The sequence below is a fragment of the Sapajus apella genome, unplaced genomic scaffold (assembly GCF_009761245.1).
Source record: "Sapajus apella isolate SASKATOON/1434 unplaced genomic scaffold, GSC_monkey_1.0 scaffold9, whole genome shotgun sequence".
Lineage (NCBI taxonomy): Eukaryota > Metazoa > Chordata > Mammalia > Primates > Cebidae > Sapajus > Sapajus apella.
The window spans coordinates 27061321-27068259 of NW_022436949.1; the positions used below are offsets into that span (position 1 = coordinate 27061321).

General features: G+C 38.4%; 1 pseudogene; it reads right to left on the minus strand.

Moving 5' to 3' along the window:
- Positions 1-539: 539 nt before the first annotated feature.
- On the minus strand, positions 540-2565 carry LOC116551328 (annotated as a pseudogene).
- Between the last annotated feature and the right edge of the window lie 4374 nt (positions 2566-6939).

A 6939-nucleotide genomic window follows, 5' to 3' on the forward strand; every position in this document is an offset into this window, starting at 1 on the left:
TTTTTTTAGTTCCAGATTAATGTTTGGCTCTTTCTAGTGCACAGGATTTAAGTTTATCTAAAATTGCAGACAAGCCTTTTTTTTTTTTTTTTTTGTAACAAAATAAACTTCCATTATTTATAAACAATTGCAATTTGGAGTCCCATTGACGGCAAAACAAAGGGGAAGAACTGAAGTTCTTAAAACTCTGTAAAATAAATGTAAACAGTTGATCATTGAGAGGATGCAGACTATAATAGCCAGGCTATCCCTGGCCTCTTGTTCTTTTTCTCTTCTTTTCCTGGACGTAAATCTGAATAACATTAATCAGGCTAGCAGGAATTTCTATTGCTTAAAGATTATTTCAAACTAAGATGGAAAACGATACAAAATGTTTCCTTCATGTAATAACATAAACTGGAAATATCCAATTTTCAGTCTCTGCTTCAACTATCTATTATAGCCTGAGCTGGGCCGTTGTTGGCAGTGAGGTGAAAGGGGTTTAATTAGAATAGATGGTAGGACAAGATTCGGTGGGAATGTCTGATCTTATGATTTGGAAAAATAAATGTACTATATAGTAAACCTCAGAACCTAGAGATTTAAGAAACTATATAAACAATATGGAGTAGACTTTTCTATTAATTCCTATTTGTCTCTTAACCAAAATATTAGTTAAATCTTTTTTTTAAAAAAAAACAAAATTACTTTATTGATTTCTTACAATCAAATACTGCCAACTAACATTACTCCCACTCTTGCATCATTAAAAACAAAGGGTATTTCCTCCTTAGTATTTTCAAATAATGCATTATACAATAAACAAAGGTAGAACTTAAAATGCACCCTGATTAATTATGTTAACTGGTAATTTGTTTAAAAAAGCATAATAGTTTGGAAATTTTATTCATAAAATGGAAATTTAAATATTTCTCCTGATAGTCTTGAGGTTATTATCAGTAGTGCAAAGTGTGGCACATATAGTTTCATCTAGAAGGGTGTGTATCTTACACACCTTATTTAAACAAACAAAATGTGCATTAACAAAATGCACAGTCAATGCATGATAGAAAGCTTGTTTCAAATAGAAGGCAGCTCCTCAGACCACCATATTATTTAGGTTTTGCATTATCATTTATGGCATTATAGGTTAGTTACGCATAACATACTTTTATACATGTTAACCCTGAAGATAAGAAAAACAATTGTTGCTTGAAAAAAATTATTCCAGGGGGCCAATTGGTTTGTATCAGGAGAAAGTGAACCCTCTATGAGTTTAATGTCTACCAAGTCAGAATCATTAGCACAAGTCAGTGAATCAGATACGAGACACATTTCACAATGACTGTTTCCCAAGTCTTGGCAATGCCTCTTCTCTCACAGTCAGCCAGATGACGAAGCATTTCTGGGATGACCCTTTTATGTGGTTTTTCCTTTTTCTTTTTTTTTCGCTGGATTAAGTATTACTGTATTATTTCCTCTTCTCCCCTCCTCTCCTGTGGCCTTCCATTTCAATTATTCATAAATCCTTTCAGAATATCCTCAGAGAGCTCCATAAGGGGAAGTTCTGGAGATGGAAAATCCAAGGGAGGAAGATTGGAGATTGGGATGTCCTTGTCTTTCCCGGTATTTGTTGCAAACTTCTGCTGGGTTGAGGAGGCTGTAGCAGTTTCTGAATGTGGTGGCAAGCTCCATAACTCTGACGTTTCTACAAAATCAGCATCTATATCCAGCTCTTTTTCTATTGGACCTTTTAGAAGTCTGGCCTTTTTAGCCTTTAGTTGTTTATTTTCTTTCCTTAATCTTTCATTTTCAGCCACAAGGAATTCCACGTCTCTTCAAATCTGCAATTTTGGTTGCCTGCTCCTCTATAATTATTTTATCATCTTTTGGGGCATTGCTTCCAATATATGGCTCCACGGGCTCACTCTTTTGCTGAAGTAAATATAGTACTGTGTCTGGATCCCTGTCACAGATCCCCTGAATCTCAGGCAGGCGCTTCTCTGTGGAAAGACTGTACTTCTGAGAAAGGGGGCTTTGGCCCTCTGCATCCTCTGCAGAGGGTTTGTGAGATGCCTGAAGATGGGCAGCTATATCCTTGTCTGTGTTCTGCTGGGCTTTCAATCTTTCTTCACGCTGGGCCCTTTTCCATCTCTCTTGGATGAGGAGGAGCTGTTTCATGTGCCTATCCCTTTGCAATTCCAGTGAAAGATGAGCCTGCTCAGATTGTGTCAGCTTCATGGCTTCAGAAAGATATGCTGCAGCCTTTTTGTAAGAAGAAATAGCCTCTTCATATTTGCCTACAGCTAATGAATGGTCTGCTCATCTGCTCCGTTGATAAACCAGGTTGAGGGGTCCTTCCATTACTTCCATAGACCCCTGGGCAAGCAGCGGCCTTAGGAAGGGGAATGGTGGTGCCGGGGAACATGGAGGGGACTGGAAGAGCACACTGCAGCCCCTCTGTATGCCCCAAGAGTCAGTGGTGGGCTCAGAGGGAGCAACAACCTCACCACTTCCTAGTTAAATCTTTACCTTGACAGTCAGGATATCTGTTTTTATCTAAGGTTAGTTTCTCCTCTTGCTTTGTCTACATTCTGGTTGTCTTCTTTCTGTTCCCTGGGCTTTCTGAACCCCATTTCCTTTTCTTCCTTTGCTAAGAATCTTGTAGTGGGTTCTTAGGCAGAGTGTAGAGTGGAGTCACATGCTAGGAATTGGATCTACTTCCTTTGTAGATATTTACTTTTCTCCGTCAAAGTGGGATTTATCAGAAAAGTTCATGGGGCAAAAGTGAAGATTAACTGGATTAAAAAAAGAATCTGTTTAGAAGAGTTAATAGCACATAGGAAGTACTATGAACATTCTAGCTATTATCATTATTTCCAGTAGAAGATATGATTTAGTTTCATCTGCATTTATTCAGATTTTACTTTTATTAACCAGTGTTTTCAGTAGTATTTGTAAAGAGGTTTTTCTCATCATTGTATTTTGCCAACTGCCTCTACTAATTGCTGATTGCTCAAGAAACCCTTTCTATGATGGACATTAGAATTTTTTTCTGACCAACAACTATTCCACTTTATCTTTTAAATAGTACTTAAAGTTTCCTTTTGGGGAGTTTTTTTTTTAACCACCTTTTGGCAGAATTTTTCGAATGAGTGCTGTCTTCTCTTCTATATCTCAAGCCCAATTGGGCACTCATGGAATTCTGAGAATTTGACAGAATGACAAATAAATTGAAAAAGTTGGACCTCTTCATTCCAGCTGTAGCACCTGGATGAACTTCTCGAGTAGCTCCTTCCAATTTAGACTCTCTAAAAACTACCTGACTGATGTTTGAGCTTTCATCATAGGTCTGGCTGCTCCTCCTGTATCTATCCAGTGAATTCTTTTTACTCCAACTGGCCAGGGTAAATTTCTCTTACTCAAAATGGATAGATCCTGTCTCTCTTCTCTGTTTGTTAGTACTGCTCCTCTCCAACTTACAGATTCTGTGCCCACTGAAGTATTTTGCCCTGTTGTGTTCTGTATGCTCTGGCTAGCTGCCTTTGTGTTTCCAACTGCAGCACTTGCAAGTGTATTTCATTCTACTGCATTTGGCAGAAAGAATAGTTTCTTGATTAGCATCTGAGTTGAAAACAGTTTCTTAGTTGAGCAAAATTATCAAAGCTGTACTATGCTTATATATAATGGCCTGCTATTTCTGCAGCCCCTTCTAAGGGAAGCTGCTGAGGCCCTTGCTCACTAATGAGTGGGTTTGTTATAGGGATGTACCACATGACCACACCATCTGGCTGATACTTATTGGACCAGGATGTGCATCTACCCCAAGGCAGCAAGTCCATATTCTAGCAAAGCAAAAACCTATGGCTTGCATAGCCTGGCTCAAAAAAATGGGAAGAGAGCCAATCAGATCCACCTCTTAGGAATTTAGAATTGGGAAACAGTCCTGCCTAAAGCAGTGAACCTTAGGGACATGTATCAATATGATGTGTAAAGAGTTGTTATTGTGTAGAGGGGGTTGAAATAGTCACTTAGAGACATATGCACACTGAATCAGGAAAGGATCCCTAGAGGAGAGGCAGGCAAATGAAGTAGTCTAGCAGAAAAAAATCCCAGAAATTTATGAAAATGTGATTTCTGTAGGGGAGACAAAGAGACTTGATTTCTGATGGCTTTCCTGGTCTAATTCTTGTGAGGTCTTGCTATAGGTAGCTAGGCATAAGCATGGCAGGTGAGGGTTCTCCCCTCACCCACTAGAAATATCTGGTGATGACTTGGCAATTATCGCATTGCCTATCTGAGAGTGATAATCTGGCAGTGCCAGGGAGCAGCCATTTCCTGATGGTCCGTACCTTTAACATCAAAATGGTAACCAAATGCAGACCCGAGGGAGAAGAAACTTTCTGGGTATGCATATTAAGAGACAAAAATGGCGAAGTATGATCTTCTGGATACACTCCACTGGAGAAAGAAAGAAAGCCTTAGGTAAGCGTGTGTATAACTCCCTAAACATACTGCACGGGCTCCCTTCCCACCAAGGGCACGAAGGGCTTTGTGCATGTGGGCAGCCCACCCTAAGGGAAAAATCATGGAAAAGAGGTGACCTTACAAAACTCCCAGGACCAGGGTTAAATGGAACTCTTGACCTTCTCTCTTTAACCTTCACATGCCCACTTGGATCTCTTCCAAGTGCACCTTCCTTTCTTTCCTGTATTAAGGCCTTTTAAAATAAACTTCGTTCTTCCTCTGGAACTTGCCCTGGTCTCTTTTTCTGCCTTGTGCCCTTCAGTCAAATTCTTTCTTCTGAGGAGGCAAGGACTGTAAGTTGGTATGGACCTGTAAGAATAGACCACCCATAACTTGGGGTCTCTTCCACCGGTAACAGCCTGGCTATATAACACTACTGCTCTCAAATTTGGGGGATCTTTATGTATCCTTAAACATATCTTTTCACCTTTTTTCTATGATTTGTGAAGCCAAATGTTTCTTGAGTCAAATAGATATTATACCACTTCTTGTGTAACATCACTGAATCTATTCTTTGTCAGTAGGAGGCCAGAATTATTTCTGTTAAACCACTCTAGTCATTGTGTCTGAACTACAATAGCATGAGCAATTTGTTATTTGTGTTGTTTTTTATTAAATTATTGGTTTTGCTTACGTTGCCCTTCTTCCTAGATTCCATCATCTCCTGATTGTAAAACTTTTACACATTCTTTAAACCATATTTCTTCCCTATGTGTTCCATGAAGTCACTCTAGATAATTTGTAAAAGTTACCCACTCCCTCCTATTGTGTGATTACTACAACTTCTCTAGACTAATATTCTTCATTCAGACAATGTATGAAAGTTCATTCAGTAAGATTACACAGAGTTTATGAAGTTGGGATCGTTGATACTTTTAACATTTTTAAATAAAAAATTGTGTATGTTCAAGTATACAATGTAACGACTTGATATATATACACATTGTATAATGATTACAACAACCAAATTAATTAAAACATCAATCACCATTCATTCTGTACCTTAGATCCCCAGAATTTGTTCATCTTGTAACTGAAAACTCTTACTCTTTGGCCAACATCTCCATATTTATTCGACCCCCAGAGCCTGGTAACCACCATTCTTATTTCTGCATCTACGAATTCAGCTTTTTAAAATTCTGCATGTAAATGTAAATAAGATCATGAGATATTTGTCTTTATGTACCTGGCCTATTTAAATTAACATAGTATCCTCCAGGTTCATTCATGCAGTCTCAAATGGCACGATTTCCCTCTTTTTAAAGGCTAAATGGTATTGTTTTATGTATGTATCACATTTATTTTATCTATTGATTTGTTGATAGACCCTTAAGTTGATTCCATATCTTGACTATTATAAGTAGTGCTGCCAAGAAGCATGGCAATACAGATATCTCCTCAACATCCTGATCTCATTTCCTTCCGATATATTTCCGTGGAATGGCTGGGTCATATTGTAGTTCTATTTTTAATTTTTTGAGAACTCTGCATACTGCTTTTTATAATGGCTCTGCTAATATACATTCCTATCAACTTTGTTCAAAAGTTCCCTTTTATAAAAATATATGTTTTATTGCACTTTAGGTTCTGGGGTACATGTGAAGAACATGCAGGATTGTTGCATAGGTACATACATAGCAATGTGGTTTGCTGCTTCTATCCCCATCACCTGTATCTAGCATTTCTCCCCATTTTATCCTTCCCCAACTCCCTACCCCCCACTGTTCCTCCCCTAGTTCTCCCCAACAAGCCTCAGTGTGTGATGCTCCCTTCTCTGTGTACATGGTTTCTCATTGTTCAACACCTGCCTATGAGTGAGAACATGAGGTGTTTGATTTTCTGTTCTTGTGTCAGTTTGCTGAGAATGATGGTTTCCAGGTTCATCCATGTCCCTACAAAGGACACAAACTCATTGTTTTTTTTATGGCTGCATAGTATTCCATGGTGTATATGTGCCACATTTTCCCTGTCCAGTCTATCATCAATGGGCATTTGGGTTGGTTCCAGGTCTTTGCTATTGTAAACAGTGCCAAAATGAACATACATGTGCATGTGTCTTTATGATAGAATGATTTATAATCCTTTGGATATATACCCAGTAATGGGATTGCTGGGTGAAATGATTTCTATTTCTAGGTCCTTGAGGAATCACCACACTGTCTTCCACAATGGTTGAACTAATTTACACTCCCACCAACAGCGCAAAAGTGTTCCTATTTCTCCACATCCTCTCCAGCATCTGTTGTCTGCAGATTTTTTAATGATCACCATTCTAACTGGAGTGAGATGGTATCTCAATGTAGTTTTGATTTGTATTACTCTAATGATCAGTGATGATGAGCATTTTTTCATGTTTGTTGGCCTCATATATGTCTTCTTTTGAAAAGTGCCTGTTTATATCCTTTGTCCAATTTTGAATGGGTTTGTTTGTTT